The sequence below is a fragment of the Mercenaria mercenaria genome, chromosome 16, assembly GCF_021730395.1.
Source record: "Mercenaria mercenaria strain notata chromosome 16, MADL_Memer_1, whole genome shotgun sequence".
Lineage (NCBI taxonomy): Eukaryota > Metazoa > Mollusca > Bivalvia > Venerida > Veneridae > Mercenaria > Mercenaria mercenaria.
In genome coordinates, this window is record NC_069376.1 from 259,384 (window position 1) to 285,571 (window position 26,188).

The 26,188-nt window shown below is 35.1% G+C and overlaps 1 protein-coding gene and 1 long non-coding RNA gene across 2 annotated transcripts in view; one reads left to right on the forward strand and one right to left on the reverse strand.

Annotated features, from left to right (window-relative positions):
- Positions 1 to 26,188, forward strand: part of LOC123539751 (uncharacterized) — a 182,896-nt gene that overhangs the window by 128,535 nt on the left and 28,173 nt on the right. The gene's annotated exons all lie outside the window — the stretch shown is intronic.
- Positions 1,974 to 4,618, reverse strand: LOC128549399 (uncharacterized). The gene is made up of 2 exons (XR_008367540.1): positions 4,110 to 4,618; positions 1,974 to 2,488 (listed from the first exon to the last, which is right to left on the reverse strand). It is a non-coding gene; the product is annotated as an uncharacterized LOC128549399 (long non-coding RNA).

A 26,188-nucleotide genomic window follows, 5' to 3' on the forward strand; every position in this document is an offset into this window, starting at 1 on the left:
TTAAGAAGGGATCTAAATTATATCCTGCCATTGTAATAGAAGATTCATTTATCTCAGAGTTGTTAGCCATTAACAGTAAGTGAGAAATAAACAAGAAAGAAAGGATCACTGAGATGTTCTGTTTTTATTAATATGTGTTACAAAAAAAAAAAAGGCTTGGAAGATTTTCATCTGAATTTTTTAAGATTTTTTTCTGAATGGATATACTTTCTAAATTATGCAAAAATTTGAAAATGTCAAAATTCCTCATCTGGACTCATTTTCTCAGTCACATACATGTATGTATATAGATCTAGTGGAAACTAAAATCATCTTGTATGAAACTACTTGCCCGATTTTAGAATAATTTTACACAAATGGTCCTTGTGTGACCCTCTACCAAGATTTTTCAAAATATTTTGATTCATCACAAAACATGGCCGCCAGAGGGCATGGTCACTTTTCCCTATATGTAAATAGTAGAAACTTAAAAACCTTTGTGTGTGAAACAGCTGGCCCGATTTTAGAATACTTTTACACAAATGGTTCTTGTGTAATCCTCTACCAAGATTGTTCATATTATTCCGATTCGTCGAAAACATGGCTGCCAGGGGGTGTAGTCACTTTTCTTCTCTGAATCAATAATAGCTAGAGCCTTGATATTTGGCGTGTGATATGAGATTTGTAATGTCTACCATAACTGTTCAAATTATTGCCCTAGGTTCAAAAGTCTGTACGACACGTATATAATGTAGGCTTACATAGAAGAATTCCTAACTCCGTACCTATACACAGGTGGTCGCTTTAGGGTCAATGGCCCTCTTTGTTTTATGTTGAGCCATAGGCCTGGGTCTAGCATGCAGCATGCCTGGTCATTACGGCGAAAACTTGTTCTAAGATTTTTTCAAAATATTTGAATGCATAAGAAAGTAACTGTCATGACAAGGTCTGTTCTACCTGGTGGAGTTTCGCTGAAATACCAAAAAATAGTGCAGACAAAATTTTGTAAATTCATGATCAGAGGGTAATATCTAACTGAAAATCTGACTGAAAGTGCTGCTTATATGCGCAACTAAGCTTAGTACTTGAGAGCCTTTTAAAATTTCGTTGAAGTCGCTGAAATAGGGAAATGATCAAAATATTCTCTTGGTATAAAGGAAAAATACAGGATTTTCTGTCAGTCCAAGTCAAGTTTTGTCAGTGAGGACTGAAGGACTGACAGTTTTCACAAAGACTGGGCTTGGTACTTATGACTCTTGTAAAATTTAGTTGAAATCCAACCATGGTTACATAGAAACAGCTTGGGGAAAGAAATGGACAGCCCGACAAACCAAAAGCGAGACTCCAATATAGCACCTTTGAGCATAAATTACGGTTTCCTTCAGACAGACCATTGTATGAACGTTTTGAGATTAATATACGGCGGTATTAATGCTATGAAAAATCTAAAAATTTACTGAAAGAACAATTTTGTCACCTATTTCTGTGAATTTACCTTTAAAGCGTGCGGCTGTGAAGAATTTTAGCATCGGTGATATATTGTAAGATACAATTCGGACATCAAAGCACAGATTAAACTAATGGTAATTCTGCACATTTTTATCATTTTTTCTACATGTAGAATTTGCTTAAATCCTGTTTTTTTCAGAATTTATTTAGAAAATTCAGCAAATAAAAATGACAGAGTTGCGTGCTTCATTTTATGCCAGACTGATTTGAAAACTTGCGACTTTTTTTGTGAATTATTTAACATGTCAGATGTTTTAATATCATATTTTAACTTTGGAAAGACAGTTACAGTACCATAGTGATAAATTTATTCACAGGTTGCCATTAACTCATAAAATGATTTTCACTTCCGTACACCAAGTCCAGGATTTATTCTACTTTTCCTGAATAAATGACTTTACGCCATCACTTATGGTTTATCAAACATGCAGAAATACCTTAAAATATGGCATTCTAGTACAGTAATATGAAACAGAATCACAGCATTATTTTCAAATATCTTTTTATTTCCATTCTTTTTACACTCGCAGAAAAAACAAGAAAGTTTGTTATCCAGTGTAGACTCACAGCACTGAGCAGCTTTAGAGTTCACATCCACTATTTCTTTTTTAATGGAAAATACACATCATGACAGTCTAGTGGTCTAATGTGGTCAAGATTGAACAGATCGAGGAATTATTCATGACCTCGTACAGTCCTTTCGAAAATGCCTGTTTTACTACACTAGGCCAAAGCCTTCAGCTTCTGCAGTTATACCGACCATGTGATTTTTCAGCTTTTCCTAGTTCACAAGATCATTAGTTTTGCAGAAGCAAATTGATGGTGCAAGTATTCCCATAAGAAAGCATTTGTGATTTATGATTAAATTCCATAATTCCAGTAGCAATGTTCTTGGACAACATTGGGCATCTAATTAAGGTCTGAAGCACGTGTCCTATGTTTAAAGTTACATTCGGCTGGCTACCATTAATGCTCAACCAAGGTGTGGAGATGGCCTCACCTGAAACACAAAGTTACAAGGTTTTATTTCCAATAACAAGAGCTGTCAGTTGGACAGTAAAAAATTTTAATTTATAAAGGGGCATAAATCTGTAAAAATCAAAACCGAGTTCTGGGGACTGCTTTCCCAGTTTGTTATGTTGATAAGAGGAATTTCAAGTTTCAACTTGATGCCTTTGATAGTAACTGTATTCAATATATTGTAGTTTAAAAAAAAAACTTCAATTAAAAATTTTAAGTTACTCAAAAAAAGTACATTAGAAGTAAAGTTTTTGTTACAAAACTGCTCATATTATTCAAATGTTCCTGACAGTCATTCTTGAATCTGATCTTTGACCTCTACGTGTGACCTTGACCATAGACCAAGGGACCTGGGTCTTGCAAAATTATGACACTCCGTCTCATGATGATGAAAAATTATGTCAATTTACATCAAAATCAAATACAAGGTGCTATCACTTTGGAAAACATTATATATTTATACCAGACACAACTGAAGAAATGACAAGCATAATAAGAATACATGTATGATTAAGTGAATGGACTGTCAAGTTCACCTTATATCACATTAAAACATTTCTCTCCAGTGTGTATTTGCATTTTGCATTAAGTGACTGTCAAGTTTAACATCACATGAAAACATTTCTCCCAAGTATATGTTTTCATATTCGCATGTCAAGTTTACCTTACTGGTACTGATGATAAACCCGGACAGATGATAAAGTCGACCACCTTGGAAATATTCGATTGCAATCGGTTATTTATAAAACTGAACACACCATCTAATAGTTTCCACTTACAACACCAACTGGTGTAAACAAAAACAATATTGGTAAATATTCTGTATAAATAAATGACTTATATTTATTTTTATAAAAAATATTTATCCAAAATTACTGGGGAAGAGGGTGTTTTTTTGCGCATGCTCACTGTCAAAACATGAAGGCCTGACATTTGGTGACTTTTCATTACTTGATCAGGAATGACTGTTGCAGCTTTTTGGGGAAAGTTTCAATATAATAATACCGAAAAAAAAATGTAAATGACAAAGTGTTCGAATTTATCATCAGTCAACGTTCATACAGTCCCCATTTTACATACCTCTTTCAGGGCCTCACTTCGTGTGAGTTTGATTACTAAATATAAATTTGAATTATGTAAAGTTTTCAGCAAAGGTTAAGCTTTATTTTGATACCGGCCATTTATTACAATTTGCAGAAATAAAAAAGTTACAGGTAAAAAACCTCATTTTCTGTTCGGGTTTATAGTACCAGTATATGATGATATCACATTAAAACATTTCTCTCCAGTATGTATTTCGATGTTTGATTATAATTTCTAATCTGCACATTTTTAAAAAGTCTTAAAATCATACAGTATTTTTAATACCCTCTATGTAACAAGATAAGATACGTTTGAAAAGCGAATGCGAGCATTTCAATTTTTTGTGGACACATATTTCGAAATCCTGAATCAAGGCTTTGTAAGAGTTATTGCTAGATCTACTTAAACATCATAAATCTGCCCCATGAAAAAGTCCTGTTACCAGTGTTAAATCTATCTATCCGATACTTCCGATATAACCATTCATGCCAAATACTTAAGAAATATAGATAACTTACTTCAAACTGAGTGTATTCCATCCCAGTAGAATAGATGGCTGAATGCGCTACAAATGGCGAATATTCTAGTAAGGGACATAACAAACAAACTTTCTTTACGGTTGCTTTCACGGAAATTGTCGAATATTCATGAGAGCAGCGCCACCTTGCGTCAGAACGTGACTTTATATTATGCTTTCGCCGTTATCCTTGATGCTTGTTGCTATCTTCCATTCGATAACCTGCTACGCGATATCTTTCGTTTTAGACCGATGTAATTTTGCCAGCGAATATCATCCATGAATCTGAAATGTTTCATTATCAACTAAGCCAATGCACTTAAGAAAATGCAACAAGAATTAGAACACACAAACATGTTAAGAATAACAAGTAAACAAGAAATACAACAGACTCACTTTCCCAGTTACATTAAAGAATAAGTCACTTACACACAATAATAAATAATTTACATGCAATAATAAGGGAATAAGTGATTTACACGAATGGATGAGTCATAAACACACAATAATAAGTAATTAACATGCAAGAATAAGTCATTAGCATGCAAGGATTTTTTACTTAAATACCCTTCCATAGTATCACATACACTAAAAAGGTGAACTATGCGAGCGTAACGCTATGGGAAGCTACTCGGCAAACTTGTAGAACATTTCAAAATCGGAGTTTATACACTTGCAGCCGATACCTGCATGATTGCACCTTCGAAACATTTAAAGCCTTCCATAAATACTAAACTGACCCCATAAATTGCTTTGAAATACACAGTACAAGTCTCTAGGAGCGAAATATTTCAAATATCCCCGGCGATTTCAGCTACCAAACGAAGTGATAAAAACCAGGAACACGTCCGCTATCCGGAATGAAATCACCGGGGATAACTGAAATATTTCGCTCGTAGAGACTTGTACATAGCGTTACGCGCGCATAGCTCACCTTTTCAATGTATATGATACTGTGACCGGATTTTTTGTCATCGATTTTTTTTTCATTTGACTAACGTATAAAAGGTTAATTGTGTGAAAAAAGGGATTTTTTATATTAAACAAAAAAATATACACTGGACCCGTGCCTGTGCGTATTACCACCCGAGTGTATAAATAGTGTAAGGAGGCAGTAAACAGTTGTCAGCTGTTAGTGTCGAATTGGCCGGGTCAAATTTACAAATAAGAGGCAGTTTACGGAATGAAGTGCATATTTAAACTTCTAAATAATAATAACTGCTAGAATTGAAGTTTCAGCGGCTAGAATTGAGTTTCACATATCTAAAGAAAATCAGTTGAGTAGCCTTGATCTTGATAGTATGACGTAATGACTTGCAGGAGCGTATACATGCTTCCTCTGAGCTAGCTTAAAGTGGGGTTGTCATTTTAGCAGGGACCTCGGGAAAAGTGGAATAGTGAAAAAACGGTACGGATGGCCCATATATTTCAGCTTATTTTCAGATTTTACAGTGTTACTGGAGTATGGAACAGTGTAGCAATTGGGACTATCATTTTCAGGGAATTTTCTGCAGCGATTGAAAAATTGGCAAATTTAGCTTTTTTCGTCATCAGTTTCCGCGACCAGGAGAGTACAAAATTCAAGTCTTGTAAACAGAAAACTAGATATTAGAGATGTATTGCAGATGGTTTGTAACGATAGACATACAGTGATGTTAATGTTGCAATATCTTTATTTCAGGTGTGTGGTTACAGACTTTTGTGTGAGGTTTTGAAAGTTAGGTAGGCGACTCTAGGCCGAGAAGCTCAGAAAACTGTTTACTGCCTCCTTAAAGCACGCTTATGCTATAAATTATTTCGATTCTAGTATGTCCTTAATCTCAAACACTAGATAAAATGTAGAAGCGCTCTTTTTTGGTCGCAACAAAAACTTGGACGTCATAGCACGTTAACGTGACATCATTCTAGCTTAAGAGTGTTTAAACAGACACAAGCATATTTGAATATGTGTTCATTTTTACACCTATGCAAACTATCGTGTCAAAACTAAAGAATACTTCCCTTGCATTTGATAAATGGGGATTATCCCCATTGTTGAGAATCTAGTACGATAATGATGTTATTCAGTCGCTATAAAACGATCAGTATTTTTCCGTTTAACTCATATATGCTTCAAGGTCATGTATCTATATCAAGTCACTTCACTTTATTTATACTGATACAGATTCATATCTTGATTTTAAAGCGACCTTTCATAAATGTTGGTAAAATTACACTGGAGGGAATTTTCCCTTCCATCTTCGGTACTAGTTTATCTATCCTGTAGTAGGCCTACAATATTCCCTATTCTTGATTCTAGATTTTGGTAGATTCAGCTAGAAGTTCGATACTTGCCTCATCGTCATCATCTTCTTATTTCGGTGACCTTTTAGTACACGTAGAACATTTAGGGTTACAAAACTTGCGTGAATTCAGTTATTTATATTTATAAAGGGTATATCCATAAAATGTACACACGTTTCATCCATGAACAAGCAAATTTATTTTTTATTTTGATTTACCCCGTAAACTGTTTCGTTGCTCCTTATTCACGTGTTTGTGACTATCGATCACTTATAGGATCATTTTGGTTAACGTAAAACTGGTTACTATTGATTCTACCTTTGCGAACAATCTTGATCTTGGTCACGCTGTACGTCTATGCAGTCTGATCAAGATCTGCACTTTTCGACATCGAGTCAGTCTTGTTTTGTTAAACACCCCTTTTAACAGTCAATGGCAGTGTCCGAATTGAAAGTTTGACAAGTTCATTATTGAAATTAAGCAGGGTAATGCTTAAAGTCTACCTGACTTTTAATGTATTTAGATGAGTATTGGTCTACGTATAAATCAAACTGTCTTCAAACAAATGTAGTAGTGGTCGTTCGGGTGTAATTGTGAACACAGCCAGGTCAAAGTTTTATCTATTTATTTGTAGGACAGACCCAGTAGACACGAAGAAAAACCCACCTAAAAGATAAAACACTAAAATCAGGTAACATAAAATCAGTACGAATTACAATGCAAAAGTAGCAGATGTGAAAAATAAAAATTTCACAAAATACATCTCTCTCGGTTATCAAGTTATTACTAAGTTCCAAAAGAACAATGCTTACCGGAAACGTCTAGCAAATGTACACTTAAATACTAAAAGAACAAGGTGTCCAAAGGTTAGGACATTTTGCCAATGTATAAAGGTAGCAAGGTGTCTAAAGGTTAGGACATTTTGCCAATGTATAAAGGTAGCAAGGTGTCCTAAGGTTAGGACATTTTGCCAATGTATAAAGGTAGCAAGGTGTCTAAAGGTTAGGACATTTTGCCAATGTATAAAGGTAGCAAGGTGTCTAAAGGTTAGGACATTTTGCCAAAGTACAAAAGAAGTTTTTATGGAACTTCAGTTCACTAGAAACAAATCTAAGTAATGATGAATAGAGGGGCCGTGCTCATGTTAGTTCTCGCCAAAAGTTGTTATTTGTGCAAAAGCATAACTGACCGGTAAAAACGTCTCCTATATAACAAAACAAGATCGTATACACGAGTGAACACATGACTGGACATGATATTACAAACACGGAGTACAATACCATACGACGGATTACAGAGGACAAATATGATACAACGGACTACGGAGCACTAAAACGACTGCTTTAAGAATATGAAAGAATATATAAATAAAAATACAATAACTGAATTATTTCATCAATTTAAAAGATCAAGTGAAACTTGTCTCTGCTACACAAAATTATCTGTTTATCATTTCAAACCATGCTAAATATTAAAAACAAAATGTAACATGTAAAGCAAAATGTTTTCAAAATCACCGTTTCGCGTGGTGTTAAAAACAGTGTATGGACTTGCGAATTCTATATCATATCAGCAAGGTAATTAATATACCACGTGATCGTATCAAATTTTGAACCTATCACCGATTTTAACCCGACACATTAAGTGAGGATACTAGATAAAAATAGTTATCAGTTTTGGCCACTGACTTGAAATTTGTCCTGGATTGTATGAGAAAACATTATTTACACCGTCAGAAACCCTTTTGTTTATAGTTCCTTCGGAAATAGTCTTCTTTCAGTTATCTATTAATCATGGATATTCCAAAATCTGTTTTTACTAGAGGATGTACGTACATACGGTCTATAACTGACCGTATATATATTAGGGACAGATCCAAGATTTTAGTCGTGGCGTAGATTTCTAGGGGGTCTGTTTAAAGCCCCCCTCAGAGAATGTTTAGCAATTGTACATGAAATGGTGCAATCTGTCGTATATGTGACATAATTTCAGCAAAAATGTTTGGCAAAATGTTATGTTTTGATTTTGTAAATTTTCAAGGAAAGCATTTGGACTGAGTTGAAAACACTGATCTGATGATTTTCTGGTCCTAGAAATTAAAAATACTATTTATAAAAAAAAACATTTTCTGAGCGAATCAAGCATGAAATTCTGACTAAAATTACTCTAAGACTTTGAAAAAAATGTTTGCCGAAAAATTTATTAGGCGGGGCACGCTGGATAAACACCTTGGATCCGCCCTTATGAATCTTCAGCAAAATTACTACAGGTTTTTCAAGATTTCTTTTTTTTACGATCAATTCTTTATAAATTTTAGTGATGAAAATTAAACGAAAAATGTTTGTGCTAAAATTTGCCATCTGTACCCTATGGTAGGCCATATCAATTTATCTATAATTTGTTGCCACACGCTATGATTCTTTATGATGGAGAGTACAGGATTTCTGATTGATGTACAGGCGCCCACCTATAGAAAGTGCAATGGATCTACATAACGAGGCTTTTATCTTTGACTGATAAGCCATTATGTAGGTGTTTCAATACATGACAGCAGGCATTATTTTACACATTTCTATTATTGCTAACACGACTTAAATAAGTCAGGTAAACTTAAGTCAGGTAAGACTGAATAAAGAACAATTAACTTACCGACTTATTATAAAACGGTTCATTTATTTATATTTCTTAGTAGTATAAAACAGATTTGGTTACACGTCAACATAATAATACTAGTATGTACAATATAGGATTTCTTATTGTCGTATGCGCGCCTGCACATAGGGCATGCTATGGTGTTACGTTACAATACAGTACGTTTGGTTTGGGATTTCTATGGTGGCCGGTTGCTACCATTTTAAACCCGCGACAAATTTTATCGTTTGTGCATAAAAGGTCGTGGGAAACTTACAAATACGCAATATTTGTTGTCGAGAATGTACAAAATGTCGCGAGGAACGTATAAACTGCGATATTTTATAATAGTAGTTGGAAACAGCAAGGAACATTTTGACTCCGGTGGCCGGTAGCGTCCATGATTTGATTCTACATTTTATCCCTTATTTGTTATAAAAAGTCGAGGAACAGAAAGAAATCCGCGACATTTTTTTTTGCAATTGTTGTATAAATTCTACAAAAAGTCGAGGGTAAAAATTAAAAGCCGCGACATTTTGTTCCTCAACAACGGTCTCATAAAATGTCGCGGGCAAGTAAGAGCGAGTCTTATAGTCGCGACATTTTTTGCAGACGGAGTGATTTGAATACACCTGTCCTTTTTACATTAAAAAATGATATGAAGTTGGATGTAGCGGTACCAGCAGCAGAAGCAGAAGTAGATGCAATAGCAACAGCAGTAGTAGCAGCAGTAGCAGTAGCAGCAGAAGCAGAAATAACAGGAAGAGTAGCGGTAGCAGCATAAGCAGTAGCTGCTGTTGCAGTAGTACCAATAGCAGCAGTAGCAATAGTAGAAGAAGCAGCAGTAGGATAAGCAGTATAAGCAGTAGCAGTAGTAGCAGAAGCAACAGTAGAATTAGCAGTAGTAGCAGCAGTAGTGGCAGCAGTAGCAGTAGCAGCAGCTGCAGCAGTAGCAGTAACAATAGTAGCAGTAAATGCAGCAATAGAAGTAGCTGTATTATCAGTAGCAGCAGTAGCAATAGCAGAAAAGCAGTAGCAGGGGAGTTATAGCAGTAGTAGTAGTAGTAGTAGTAGTAGTAGTAGCAGTAGCAGTAGTAGCAGCAGCAGTAGCCGTAGCTGTAGCCGTAGCAGTGTAACAGTAGCAGTACCGGCAGTATCAGAAGCAGCAGTAGCAGAGTAGCAGTAGTAATACCAGCAGTATCAGATGCAGCAGAAGCAGTAGTATCAGTGTAACAGTAGTACATTATGTAGTACCAGCAGTATCAGAAGCAGCAGTAGCAGTAGCAGTAGAAGTAGCAGCAGTAGCAAATACGTGAAATCGGCAGTAGCAATAACAGCAGTAGCATTAGTAATAAAAGGTGTGCTATTGCTTCTGCTACTACTGCTATTACCATTACTGCTACCGCTGCGGCTACTGCAACGGCTATTACTGCTATTGCTGCTACTTTACTGTTGCTTCTGCTACTGATACTATTGTCACTGTTGCGACTGTTGTTACTGCCGATTTCAAGATTTTTGTTACTGCTACTGCTACTACTGCCAGTTTCACGTTTTTTGCTTCCTCTATTGCTACTTCTACTGCTAGTTTCACGTGTTTGCTACTACTGCTGTTGCTACTGCCGATTGCACTCCTTTTGTTACTGCTTCTGCTGCTACTGTTACTGCAAGTTTCACATTTTCTACCTTTGACACTGCTATTGCCACTGCCCACTTCAATGGTAACTTCTAATACATCTTTGAAAACCCGTTTTATTTCCGGATGCAGTCGCGAGTATGAAATCCACAACTTCTTTTAAAGAGACGTTTCTTGGTATGAAAACTCGAGGTTTAAAAGTTTAAACCCGACTTTTTATAAGGTACGAACCAATAAAATATCGCGGATAAAAATGGCCGTAATCGGCTACCTAAATTAAGAATATGTTTGCGTGGCGTCTTCTACTATTTAGACAGAAAAAATGTCGCGGTTTCGTTTTTGATTCGCGACATTTTACGACATAAGTGTGGCAGAAAAACTCGAGAATTTTCACCATAATGCTAAGTCATACGCGGTAGAGTAAAAGTAAACACGTTGCTGTTGAGAAAAGGCACTAGACAAGGATAAAAAATTAGCACTTAATTGGAATACTAGACCTGCGGATGATTACATTTGTTTTAGTAGTGATCAGCCTACATTACAGCACAGAGAGTAAGATATTGAATAATTAGAAGAGGCTGAAATTGTGGGTGTTTATAAGATAGTGGGGTATGGGATTATCTGTAGAGACTGCGGTGCTGGTGTTTTAGAAGAGGGTGGGGTATGGGATTATCTGTAGAGGCTGAGATATGGGGTGTTAAGAAGAGAGTTAGGTACTGGGTATTGAGGAGAGGCTCAGGTATGGGGTGTTTAGGAGATGGTTATATATGGGGTGGGGGTCAAAATAGACTGAGGTATGGGGTGTTTAGAATAGGAGTAAGTACGGGATTATCAGAAGAGATTGAGATATGGGGTGATATGTATGCGATGTTCAGAAGTGGCAGAGGAATGGGTGTCCAGAAGATGGCTAGGTATTGGATGTTCAGAAGAGACTCACGTATGGGATGTTTAGAAGAGGGTTAGGTATGGGTTATTAAGAAAAGGCTGAAGTATGGGGTGGATGGGGTTAAGGAGAGTCTGAGTTATGATGTGTTTAGATATTGGGTATTGAGAAGAGGCTTAGGTATGGAATTCTTAAATGAGTTTGAATTATGAGGTGTTTATAACAAGCCTCGATATGGCATGTTCAGAAGAGTTCGAGGTATGGGGTATATAGAGGAGGCTTAGGTATTGGATGATCAGAAGAGTCTGCTATTAATACAAAGCATTTCGACATTCTCTTGATGTAACTGCAGCTTAACACGACCATGGCTTCCTGTTTAAAATACAGCGAAAACTGCTGTAAAAACATATGAAAAATTTGACAAATGAAAAATATTTTTGCTGAGACCTCTCATTTAAAATTGTATCAACAATCATTATGTTAATTGAGTGCATTTATGAGTGGAAAATATTGATGGTGAAATGTTGTATGGGTTTGTTATATTACAAAAGTTTTAATAACTTCTTTCAGGTAAATCGTTGGTATGGTTTCGGTAAGCATGTCTATCTCTTTCACTCAGAATTTTACATGAGTTTTAGACTTTTGGCTAGTCTTCGACTTTAGATTTATTATTAGGCCAACTTAAGTTCAGTTTAGGCTCTTTCAAACTGCTGAAAATAGACTTAACTTTTACGATTTTCTATTGAATTTATTTACTTTCAGAAACTTTTGATATAAACAAGTAATTGAGAAATCCCAAAATCAATGAAAACCTTGTTCATTTTTTTAAAATATTTTTAAAAGTTAATTTTCTAGATATCACATATTTCTATTTTATGGAGAGCAGCAAAAACATAAATAAGGTAAATTGGTGTAATTAGCTATCATTGTCACTTTGTAAAAAAATAAATAAAGACGCATTTGAACTTTTAGGTATCATCTCTATATGACACTAACTTGTCACAACTACATGATAAAGTCATTGACAGATAAATTTCAAAATTTGGTTCACTAGACGATTTTATCAGTTACAATCAGATATTTGATGCAGCCGTAGTAATTAGGTTATCATTGATCATTTTTGATCTTTGTTTACTTCAACCTTTTTTTTCTCACGTCGGACATACTGACCTTAATTTATGACCAATCTATATATACATTTCAAGTTAGTATATCCTTGGAGTTTCCAAATTTGATCAAAAAATGCAATGCCGGATTACTTCGTAAATCAGAGTTTATGCAACATTTTAATATGAAAAATAATCCGACAGTAGTAACTAGACTAGCCACTACAGCTGATAATAAAAAGGTAGCCTCATAATTTGTAAAAGTGACAAATTCCAGTCAATTTTAGGGATTTTCTCAGAGAACTGATTCTAATATACTGGAAATAGGATATAGACTGGCTATATTCACACTTTCATAAATTATATGACCTAGTCTAGTATTAAAATCACGTCCACATATTCTTGGCGCCATACATGCTACGCGTTTTTTCCCTGACACTCCTGCTACCTTGACAGAACTTTACAGATTTTATTTACTGGAGTTTTTGTAGAACTCCAACTCTTTATACATTCTTCTTTCTCAAGTCCTCTGACATTTATAACTCGAGAACACTTTTGATTCACTCAAAATTATCTTTCCATAATAATATCTTTGAACAAAACAGTTGACACCGAACTATGTGATCACCTAATGGACCGACAAAAAGAATGGTTTCTAAATATTTTGGCAAAAACTTAAAACACAAGAAAAATTCTATCTATTTGACATGCGTATCAAGTTTATAAACCTGATGAATATTGTTCCAGATTTGTCCCAAGATATCAATTTTTTATTACAATCCGTCGATTGTGGCAATATTTTAAGGACTGATTCATTTATGTGAGAAAGCTATGTGTCTTTACCCTTACATACGTTCAAAACTGATAACTTTCACATTTAGAAATTAAAGCGACATTTCATAAATGCAAGTAAAACCTTCTTTAAATACTACACAGTATTCGTTTATGCGTATATGCAGTTTAGCTACATTGAAAAAAAATGTAAGAAAACACTGGAAGGAAATTTCCCTTTATTCGCTTTAACTTATGTATATTTTAGTGCAACATTCCCAACATATGATTTTACACTCTGTGGTTTTCAGTTAGATTTTCGATACTCGCTCATTATCATTGTAAAATTAAAGCATTCTATGACGTAGACATAAAACAAAATAGTGGTCACTAATATATGTTAATATCTCTTATTGCTTACTTCATAAGAAACTATATATAGTCCATGTTCTCATTGGTTCAGTTTTTCGCTAACTGTACAGCTACTTTTTGCTCATGAACTCTGACTATAATTGTTGTATAGCCGAACATGACAAGTGGTGGAGTGAATCTGTTATGGATTGTGCTGGCATCTCTCATGATGAGAGTATAATCCTGCATGTATGCGGGAATGGAACTGTCACCGGTCTGCGTTTTAGGGACAAAATACTCGGATCATATGTTGTCCCTTTCGCTGGCGCAGAAGGTCAGGATTTCATCCTTATTGGCGATAAGCTACTGCGCATCGCGCAAGAATCATAGCAGCCTACCTTGAGGAACAGGGCATCGAAAGAATACATTCATATGCTCGTGTACATTAAGTTATCAGAACTAGGGAAGGTCACACTCACTATTGAGACAAATTGTGCCCTATCGAAGATTGAAACAAAATTGTTACACCACTCACTACCTTATTTCAGACAGGTTTTAGGACTGCTTATCAACAAGAGCTAAACATACATAATTAAGAAAATTTAAATGGTTGTGTTTTGATACATTTTGTTAGCGGGTATTGATTTTAGCTTTTGATTTACTATATAAAATGTTTTGTAAACAGTTTTAATTATATAAAATATACATATATTATATATGACATTCATTTTGTTTTGTTTGGTGTACAATCATATGACTTCTTGGCATAAAGACGTCCAAAGACCATTTACTGATCCAACGTTGCAACAGTGAAAATAATCCATAAAGGATGCTATCAGTCTGAAGTTACAGTCGAAAACGTATGATTATATTCGTAAAGAAACATGTTTTTGGAACATTTTTGGTTCTACGTTACAATATATGACATAGGATTTCTAACTTGCTTAGAGACGCTCGCTATATATAGCACGTTAAGGTTTTACACTATAATGCAGTAAATGGGACTTCTTACAGGCATTAAAGTGCTCGCTTGAGGGCATGCAGTAGTTGTACGTTAATATAGTATATAATCATGTGACACTTTTTGTTGCTCTTACACATAGAACATGCTGTAATTCTTTGTTATAAACTTATAAGGGTCACTTCATAATCCTGCTGACCTGTGTAACAATAAAGTCAATAATGTTTCTTAATGGGGTAAATAAATACTCGTCTAGATTGTGGATATACATATATAGAAAAACTGTTGCGCGAACATCAATTTAGGCTAAACTGTGTGCTACATACATATGACAATAATCGACTTAATACAGCATTTTCCCAAAGCTTCATTTAATTAACAAGTTGTATTTTTGCCTTATATTGTTTTTCATTTTATTTTTAAGCAGCTGACAAGTCCTATTGTAAGTAGCTGCATATATATGATAATTTCCTACATTCAAAATAAATTGAATACCAGTTTGAAGTCGTTCTTCAATTTTCAGTTGTACTACATTCAAACTGAAACAATGAAATACAAATGCATTTTTATCTTCTTGGCTTCATGGCTCACTAGTTTGAATTAAGAGGACTTAAGACCAAATTTTACAGATGATAGCCCTTTTTAAGTTGCTTTCCAAAATTATTTCTAAATTTTGTTTCTTTTAAAGATTTTATGTAATAATGATCATATAAACAGGGTTAATTTTTTAAGACAATTACTCATAATGATAATATATACGAGTACATATTATTAGTACATATTGTTTTACGGATTGATCGCTCAGACTTTTAAAGTTGATACAATGGACCTCTGTAATTTCATCTTGCGCGGTAATTACTTTATCATACCCATATTCCCATCATCCAAGACAGAGACATGTGTGACTTGTTAATGAAATTGTAATACGTAAAAATCAAGGTGCAGCATATTTAGACGACAGTCATGTGCGTCGTCACGTGATACATGATAAGCTAAATGTTGACATATAAATAGGCTACCCGCCCCGCAGTGAGTACATTATACTTACAATATATATGTGGATTACATACGATAAGTGCTTTGACATTTCATTAACTATGGATTGTGGCAGAACATATATGGTATGACTGAATAAAAAGTCGGTAAGTACATGAATTTCTCTTTGAAACTCATTCGTCTTTATCATAATCAACAACACAAAACTTTGGTATCATTTTTTTTCTATTTCTTCAAATTTTAGCGATAATACTGGTACGACTTCAGTTGGCAAAATTAAACTCTTCGTCATGATATTTTGCTTCAGGAATGGAAAGATATTATAACAGACAGGTTTTGTCTTTTTCATTTTGAAATAATTTTTGTCATTTTATCTTTTACTATTGTAAGACAAATATTTATGGTAAAAGCGGAAAGAGTTGGTCCTTTTTGAAATGAGAAAAACCTGTAGTTTGCGATTTGGTACTTATCTAAACTCAGCAAATTTGCATGCCCTCTCTTCTACGCTTAAACCATAACAATGCTTCAACTCTATCAAAGAAAGATATTAAAACATATTCATGTAGACCATCCCCTTACCACCCTTATCCCACAAATCCCTTACAGGCTCATAAAGTTTTTTCACTTTTGCTGCCACATGTTTTAATGATCATCAAATATAAATAATAATTATGTTTTCTAGTAAAATCGTTTCTTGATAATAATTATCTCAAATATTCGTCAAATTTTATCCTTATTAAAGAAATTATTACTGAACCCGTTATTTTGACTACCTTCATTTATGATTGTAACTGTATCCATTCATGAGTAATATGCAAAGTGGTGACTTTTGAATCATTCAATATGCATATTTTCTATTTGAACACCGATATCACAATCCAAGTGAGGCTTCGAATCCTCATGGGTGATAAAATAGCGATTTTGACCACATAGTCACGATGGCTCCTTGGCATGCCTTCACGTTAAAGGTCAGGAGAAAACAATTAGCGTTTTTAGCACTACTCTCCTAGCTCCGGAACTTTGTTACCATTACCAATGTATCATAATATTACATAAACTCAAATGGGTAATTTTCCACATAATTTTAGTATCTTTACAGACATAGCTATTAACCACTCAAGACAATGAAAAAACTGTTTTCACTTGAACTATTGCCGTGATACTTTCTGAGGTTGTCGTAAACACCTTCATCACTTAAATGCTACCATGTTATTATCTGAGGGCATCGTAAACACCACACCTACTTTTTTTGTTACATGGATATTACTTAGTCAGAAAAATATGTCCATATTCTTGAAAAAGGACAAGTGTCCGAAAATTCGAAATAAAGAGTAAAATATCAACACAGAAATGTAAACAAACAAAAACAGAATTTAAAAAAAATCACAGTTTAACACTAAAACTCGAAATGGATATGACTTTTAATTTGAAATCTTACATTGGTCTACATCTGTTCTGTTTATTTTATTCATGTTGCACATTTATGCTGCATTTTTCCATTTGAGCAAACACGTGTAGTAAAATGACGATTGACATACATTTTCACAACAGCCAGTCAGAATGGTTTTGTAATCTAGAACGGAATTTCACCAGGGAAGTTCAAGCAAGTTTTTTGTGTAACGTTGAAAAAACTATAAACTACGCGTTGTTTTTCTAAGATAAGAGGTATTGAGGAAATGTGACCGGTACACAAAGGAAGATAAATTACCACTTGTTTGATATCCATTGAACACATTTACCGAACTGCATGTTTAGGTATGAAATACGCGATTGAAATGGGTTAGTATATTTTTTCCTTCATGACCATGGTTCTTATAGAATACCTAGGGGTAGGGTATAACATGTACAGAGGCATTTTTTCTGGTCTGGTGCCAGTAGTTGTGCACAAGTGATTTTGTTAACTGCTCTTTAATACCCCAGAGTATGGCCCCTGTGTTGTCAAGGATGTCCAGGTGAAGGCATGGATCACATTTGTGATAGCTCTAGTAAATTATTTCGAAAGTCAAGGAATGCGCCTATTTGAGTTAAAAGTTATGTTATACATGAAAGGGAAATATAGTTATTTTTGCTCAAGTCAATAACTTTCGGAATTAAGAAATACAAAAAAAATGTACATATTTCATAGATCTACTTGTAATTAAATAATGTTGAATTGAGTAATATTTCATACATTAAAGCGTAATGGTATAATATAAAAACAAGCACATTATTCACCCATAAGTTACTTTTTAGGCTGAATAGTCACACATATATCCATAACAATTTCTGGTTATAACTTCTGACCGCAGGAACTCTTTAGACTTGTTATCATTACTAACAAACATTTCTTCTTTTCCTGTGATGACACAAGAAATGTCATATGATCCTTTTTTGTATCAGTCAACAAATCAGAACACAGGTTTCATGAATTGTGTTTGACAATTGTCACGTGATATCAACATGCCGAGAAATGCTGGAAAATAGAGCGAGAAAGACAAAATACATGAATTTTTCATCGATAGAGCTTTCCGAGGTGTGTAAATTTTTGCAGTTGGTGTATTTATTATCATTCTTAAGAACTATAAATTGTTTTACCACGTTCTACCGCTATTTATTGTATTTTACACCAGGATATAATCGTGTAAATATTTTACGACTGTGTGTACAAGATGTAAACACGGTTGTGTTGGCATATATAAAATTATAAACTAGACCTTTGTGGAACATTTTAAGGTGAGAAAAGTATACATTTTCGGTTAGAGTGATCCTTAGCTCGTGTAGCCCAGTTGTTATGAGTTGAATATTATCAATATGCGACGCGGTAGAATGGGGTACAAGAACGTAGTAGACAAGATTTAAATTGACAATGTTACCTCCCTTGTCTATATTCATGTTATTTATGGATGATTGGATGGTTTTTTTGGCAATGCACATATTAGTTCTTGAAATTCATCTAAAAAATTTCAAACCAAAAAATCTCCTCTATCATAAAAAATTTCCCCTCTACCATAGCACTTAACGAATCCCTATGCTATAGTATAACTTTTCGTTTGAAAGGTTTAGATTTGCCTATTGTTTGGTTTTCATACCTAAAATGGCCGTTTTGAGAAGTGTCTGTTATAATTATACTAAGGTTATTAGATTTGTATCGAGAAATATGCAAGAGATCTGCATATTTCTCGATGCAAATCTAATAATCTTTTTATTACATACGATTCTTCACTTAAAGTTATTATATAAATGAGATAAACCTCTTATCAACACTGAGTGAATTTGAAAAAAGTGTCATTAAAAAAACTTTTAAACGGGATGACATACATGAAAGTAACATCACAAATGGTGTCACACGCAGGGTGACTTGTACTCATCAAAGATGCCCCTCAAAATTTAGACCCAGAAATGCACCAGAGGCCACCATTTCATACCTGTAGTTCAAAATATCCAGGGGGAGATCCCCCTGAACCCCCAATCAAGACGGGAGTATTATACTCCTACAATACCTTAAACTTTAAACCTAAAATGCACCAGAGGCCACTATTGTATGCATGTAGGGGAGTCAGTCAGACCGCATCTGACCCCTGAATCCCTACCTAACATGGGCAAAGGCGTCCCCTCCTCGAAAACCTTGCGCCTCGGCGTTGATGTCTTTGTTCAAGACTGGTGCCCCCCCCCCCCCCCACCCCCCACCCCCAGTAAAAAACTTCTGGATCCGGCCCTGACACGCCGGCCCGATATGAAGTTTGAACTTCAGACTGGAAAAATATTGACGTTTCATTGAAATTTAACGGAGTTTTTAAATGAGTATGTAATAATAAAAATATATATCAGCATATTGTAGAAATAACTTTGGTCCCACTACTTTGCATTTGCAGTACAATAATTGTAATGTTTGACTGTTTTAAATGGGGATCAGGGCTTTATTGTACCCATCAATTTCTGTATATGTATAAAATATTGTGCCTCTATTTAGCATCAGACTAAACGAGGAACAAATCGCGTATAAGACATATTAATTCTACTCATATTGTTCAATATTTAACAACACACAGCAGCTCGAAATAAAAAACACAATACTTATAGTACGTTTACATGAAAGAGTGATCAATTGTACGTCACAGTTTTATGTTTGCCAAATCAATACCGAATTCGAAGTAATCGCAAAAACAAAGATTTGATCAAATTCATGTAATTCTTTGCATTGTTCTGTTACTACTTAAACGACACTTTTATAGATCAATAACCTTCCTTAAAACACATTGTATGCGTTTCCGGTTTTAAGACTTGTATTTTATTTACACTGTGTAGTCTAACTTGTTGAAAATAGGGAACGTGCGAGGTTGGCATGCCCTAAACGCGTCGTTTGAAACGCACGGTTTCCTGACCGTTCCAAGGTGGTGCGCCTATTTTCAACTTGTTTTTTACCTGTCTTATATGTTGTGCTGCGTATGTTGTCATGTTTGTTGTTAACGTTTCTGTCCTGTTTCTGCTCACTCCCCTAATCACCCCTATCCTTTCTCATTGCAATAGCGTTCCTTTGTTTTGGCATCCTCTCTCAATTTACTATGATTAAATTATCGTGTCCACATTAGTTTTGGCTGCCGGAATCCTAAGGCGGCACCTGATTGTTGTTTTTTTTCCGCAAGTAAGCCTAAAAGTTTTGTAAGAAATTAGACAGCCGCTTTAAAAACATCTAACCGAATAATCTTCAACAGCGTGTACAACAAGAGAGATTATGTCATTCACTTATCAGAGTCAAAACTACGATAAGCTAACGATACCAGAGGTGGTAGTCAGGTTATCTTTGATTGGTGTAAAGCTGCTTTTTCTCACGTCGTACATATTGAACCTTGATTACTACTAACAATAGCATAAACGGTAAATCTGTAAGTTTCAAAACTGACACGAAGTTGAACATTTTGGGTAACTCTGTAAATGATAGCAAACGAAACATTCAAATATAGAAAACAAATCACAAGACTATAATTTTGGATATCACATCGATGTACATTGTATTATTTGTCGCCACATATTTGATTCTCTTTGTAATAAATACATTTGACAGATCCAGTTGACCGCCAAAAAGTAGTCTCCTAAAATATGGTCACTTAATAGATGTGGTAAATTTAGGAAGACAACAAATATGTTGATATAACATGTGCATCGGGACTGTAATAAATAATAAATATTATTCAAGATTGTTTCGAGTCTCACAGTCCATTTAACTTGGCAACAGTTTTATGGACTATTAGAAAGGCTAACTATATATTCGCATTGAGATTGCAAATCCATTTATGTCACGCGGCGTTATCGGTAAGCAGGGTAATTTTACGAAAACGCAATGATTTCATTCAACTGATTCGTTCTTTCCTGATATTCATTACTGTTCGCGTTTTTCCGCTATTATAAGTGATTTAATGAAATCAACATAGTTTGGTATGATAATGGTAATGATTTGATAAAAATAACAGAATAAGTTTATTTAGCTGCAATTTATCCATTTCAAAAATATCAATTTCATGCTGTCTATCCTTACCCTTTTATCTTTGTTAGTTTGCGCATTTGCTATTTTCAGGCATTGACTTTGGTTTTAAATACCCTAATCTGATAACATGAACTATTTATTTAGATTACGTGTTTGAAAGATTTTATTTACAAGTATCGATTTGAAGAAAATAGCTTCATACTGTCACACATCGCGAGGAAAAATGTAGTGCGTCGCTCAACTGTTCGTTACGACGCTCAACATTCTGGTAACCGAAATTTCGCCTGTCTTACGACAACTCGACACTTTTCATGTACTGAACTGAGCTGAACCAACTCCATTAATGTTGCAACGTCTTTTGTCAAATGATAAGGACCACACGCAGCGCCCTTGTATCGAACTCTCGAGATATTTTTTTTTCAAATTATTTTGATTTTCTCACTGAGCTAACTGTATTGATATGTCGTTTAAGCGATCGAGGTTGCATTGCCTTTTATGTGATTGTAATATCTTTTTTTTTGTATCACTTTACATAGGTAATTTATGTTTGAGTTTAGGTTTAGCGTCATATTAAACAACAATGTTTCAGTCATATAAACTGACACCGGAATGACTTGGTACTATTCTCTTAATGCTAAGCACAAATTTAGGAAGCTAGCTGTTAGTTCCATTTTCACGTCTTTGGTATGACGCAGTCATGGTCGATCCCCAAATTTAGGAAGCTAGTTGCTATTTTCATTTTCACATCTTTGGTAAGACGCAGTCATGATAGATCCACAGATTTAGGAAGCTAGTTGCTAGTTTCATTTTCACGTCTTTGGTATGACCATGTTGAATGAAATTGATAAAATGTGGTGTTTCACATTTTATCATGCAATCTATTTTATATTTGGCATGAATGTTATCCTCAGTCAGACGAAGTCTCTTGAGTACACCACAGGCTCCTATCTCAATATTTGACTTTTATCTAAGAATGTTACAAAAAAACCCAGCTAAAATGCACCGCCAATCAGTACTCTCAGTGCTTTGATTGTTACATAGAAGAATGTTAATCGATAGAATATAGCAATGTATTTCGTTGATAAATCATGATGTGTGTGTTAAAATTACAGATAAAAAAATTAAAATATGTTCAGACAGAAGACTCGAACACGCAACACTGAGATTAGTGGCAAAACGCTTTGCCTACACAGCTATATCTGCACACGATACATAATGGTATTGAATTGCCTTTTCAATGATGAGTTATATCGTTGTTTAGGTTCGGACAACGGAAATTAATTTACGGAAACATATGGAATATTCATGAGTGCCAGGTCAATACTTACAGACAATAGGTTTTCATTTATCAAATTGGCAATGTTTGTTTTTACCATTTTATGTTACATCAATACATCATGCTCATTTTCCTATTCATAAACTGGACATGTCCTAATTTTTATTCATGAAATTGACATGTCATTTTCCTATTCATAAACTGGACATGTCATCTTTTCTATTCATAAACTCGACATGTATTACGTCATTATGTCAACAAAATTGAACCTGGATCCCTCCATTCATCATTCTTACACCTAGGATCCCCACCCATCTTTTTTGCATAGTGCCGTATGTATTTCCACTGCTGTACGTTTTCCATGCATTGCTATTTATACAAAACATATTGCATTTTAAATGTTACATTACCTTTTTATGTCTCTGTTAAGTTAAAATCATTTTGGCATTGCTTAATAGTAAATTACTGTTAATCATATCAGTCTTAAACCACTTCCTTGTTTTTTCTAGCGGACATCTTGTTCCGGTTCTCGTTTTATCTCGTATGACGTCACGCCGTTTAAGCAAGTGCGCGAGGCACTGTTTGTATATTAAGTTTGCTTGGCGCTAAAATTTGAATTGTAGTAAATTGTTATTTAGGCTTTTCTAGTCGTTACTTTTAGATTTTCTTGATAGGGATGATATGTAGTTTTCTATTATAATGTCCGTGTGCCGTCCTGTAATATAATACTTTGTTGTATTGTTGATATGACCTGGTGAGAAGTTTCCAACAGTCGAGGGTCTCCTTTAGGCGCCCCTTCCAACTTGGTTGGAACTTCCAACTAGCGTCTGAGTACTGTGGGATTTGTTGGAATTGTTGACAAATAAAAGGCCTTAACCGACCGCTATTCGGCACTTCCACCTTGTTTACAAAAAGTTGCTAGACGTTATTCTGTTCCAAATCATTTTCATATTTATTTAATTATTAAATTACTTATAAATTCAGGAAGCCTTCAGTAAAGGTACAGATATTTTATTTAACACATTTGTGCTGCTCTTGATAGATTTTATCAGCGTTTATTGAAGAATTTTACGTACTTAGATTTTTGTAATCACATCAAGTATTTAAAGTAAACAGATCATACATAATGTGTTACCTTGGTATTTCTTACGTGTTACATCTTTAAGTAGCTTTTATTTCGGCAACTGTAATTTTCGGGTCGGTCATAGGCAGCCCCTTTCGTGCGTTTTATTGGAAATTTATCACGTCGGGGTTTTAGTCAAACAGATCTCACGGTCTTTTGTTTTATCGCTATTTATTTTGCTTCATACTTTCAAGCCGTTATTGTTAGGGCTCTTATAAGCATGATAAATAAAATTTGTAAATTTTCAGAACATCTTGTTTATTTATCTTTTTTTTTTCTCATTGGTAAAATTTTACTTGGTTATCTTAACTGGTGGTTCAGTCAACCCTAATCCTGAGAATGCTGTAGACCGTGAAGGCATTACAGCTGAGCACTGGCAAGTTAACAAACGTCCGCAATATTTATCGTTAATCGTCGTCTGTTGACTTGCCAAGTAGCCCCCTTCTACATCATTCAGTTCAATTGCAATAAGACACCGTATACTTAAAGCGCTACCAGGACGTCCTATCAGTGTACTCTGGCTCGTAACAGATGGTACAGTAGTGTATTTTAAAGCAGTGTCAATTTAAAATATCAACTTAAAGTGCTGAGTAAACAACAAAAATGTCTCTTTTTCATGAATGTGAAAATTGACCTTACACGCATTCTTTTAAACCAACTAGAATGATCCCACAACATAGTGAAAGGTATGTTTAATATTCTGTTGAATTCGGTAGCGAGGGTGAAGCCAAGGCAAGCCATTGGAAAGATAGAAGGAAAAAAAGTAAATACTGGAAAGCTGAATATTGAAACCGTAGTGAATTGCAAATAAATTCATAGGGGTTACACCCATTAAATATGTTATAAAACTGATTCCTGGTTTTTCATATTTAGATATTCTCAGGAATAAATTCCTCCTACTCAATTTCAAATTTACCATTTACTCATTAACACAAATTATGATGAGTAGATACTCACAGGCCAACAAACGTATCTGGAGCCCTGCCAGTGCAATTTTGATAAAATTTCACAAGAATAGTTCGTGCATGATCCTCATTAGTGAAACATTGGTTAGCATGGCAACCGAAAGGAAAAATTTCAAAAATGTTCTTGTTCAAATCCACAGTACCTAGGAATTTTATATTTTGTATGTGGCATTATCTAATGGTTCTTTACCAAGTTTATTTAAATTATCCTTTTAGGGTCATATATTGCCCCGCCCTAGGGGTCCCATAGATTTATATATGGAAAAAAACTTTGAAAATCCCTTTTGTTCAAAAGTAGTGAACCTGCGCTTTGTTATTTCGTATGTAACATTTTCTACCAAGATTGTTCAGATTGTTCCACTAGGGTCACAAATGGCCCCGCCCTTGGGGTCTCAAGTTTAACATAAACTTATATAAGATAAAAACTTAAAACAATTGTTGCCTTGAGCCACTAGACATAGGCCTTTCATGTTTGGTATGAAGCAAAGCCTGATGGTCCTCTACCAAGACTGTTCAAATTATTGCTCTGGGGTTGCTTTGGGTTTCAGTTTTATGTAGACTTGTTCCAGTTAAAACCCTGGGGTGAAACGAAGTCCCATCCCGGTGGTCTCAAGTTTTACATAGACTTATATTGGAAGAAATCTCACAAATCTTATTGTCTGAAACCGCTGGACCTATGCCTTTGATATCTGGTATGTAGCATTGCCGAGTGGTACTATACTAAATTTATTCAAATTATAGTCCTTTGGTTAAAAGAGGCCTCCCCCCCCCCCCCCCCCCCCCCCCCCCCCCCCAAGTTTTACATAGACTTATAGGAAAAAACTTCTTGGCTGAAACTGCAAGGCCCATGCTTTTGATATGTGGTATGTTGCATTGCCTGATTGTCCTCTTCCATAAGTCTTTACGCTTCTTGTTCGTAAGTATATATTGACCTGGCACTCATTGATCTTCACCAATAGTTTCGGACGTTTTCGTTCGTTTACGGAATATTTGTATTCTAAGTATATCTTTATTACTAAAGTTTTGAGCCTTCCATTTTGTGTCCTCTCTATATCTCCTAAACTCCTTGAAGGAATTTTATAAAACTTGGGTCAGATGATCACCTCATCAAATCAATTTGCAAAACTCATATATCAGCCATGACGGCTCAAGGTCAAGGTCACAACTTAGGGTAGAATGTTGGAGCCTTCCGTGTTGTGTCCGCTCTATATTTCCTAAAGCTCTTAAAGGATTTTCATCACACTTAGGTCAAATGATCATCTCATCAAGGCGTTGTGCAGAAATCATGAGTCATACATGACGGCTCAATGTCAAGGTCACAACTGAGGGTCAAAGGTTTGAGCCTTACATTTTGTGTCTGCTTTGTATCTCCTCATTCTCTTGAAGGATTCATACGAAACTTGGGTCAAATGATCACCACATCAAGGCGATTTGCAGAACTTATCAGTCTGCCATGCCGGCTCAAGGCCAAAGGTTTTAGCCATCCATTTCGTGTCAGCTATATATCTCCTAAACCCCTTGAAGGATTTTCATCAAGCTTGGGTCAAATGATCATCTCATCAAAGCGATAAGCAGAACTTAAGAGCCAGCCATGCTGGCTCAAGGTCAAGATCACATCTTAGCGTCAAAGCTTTTAGCCT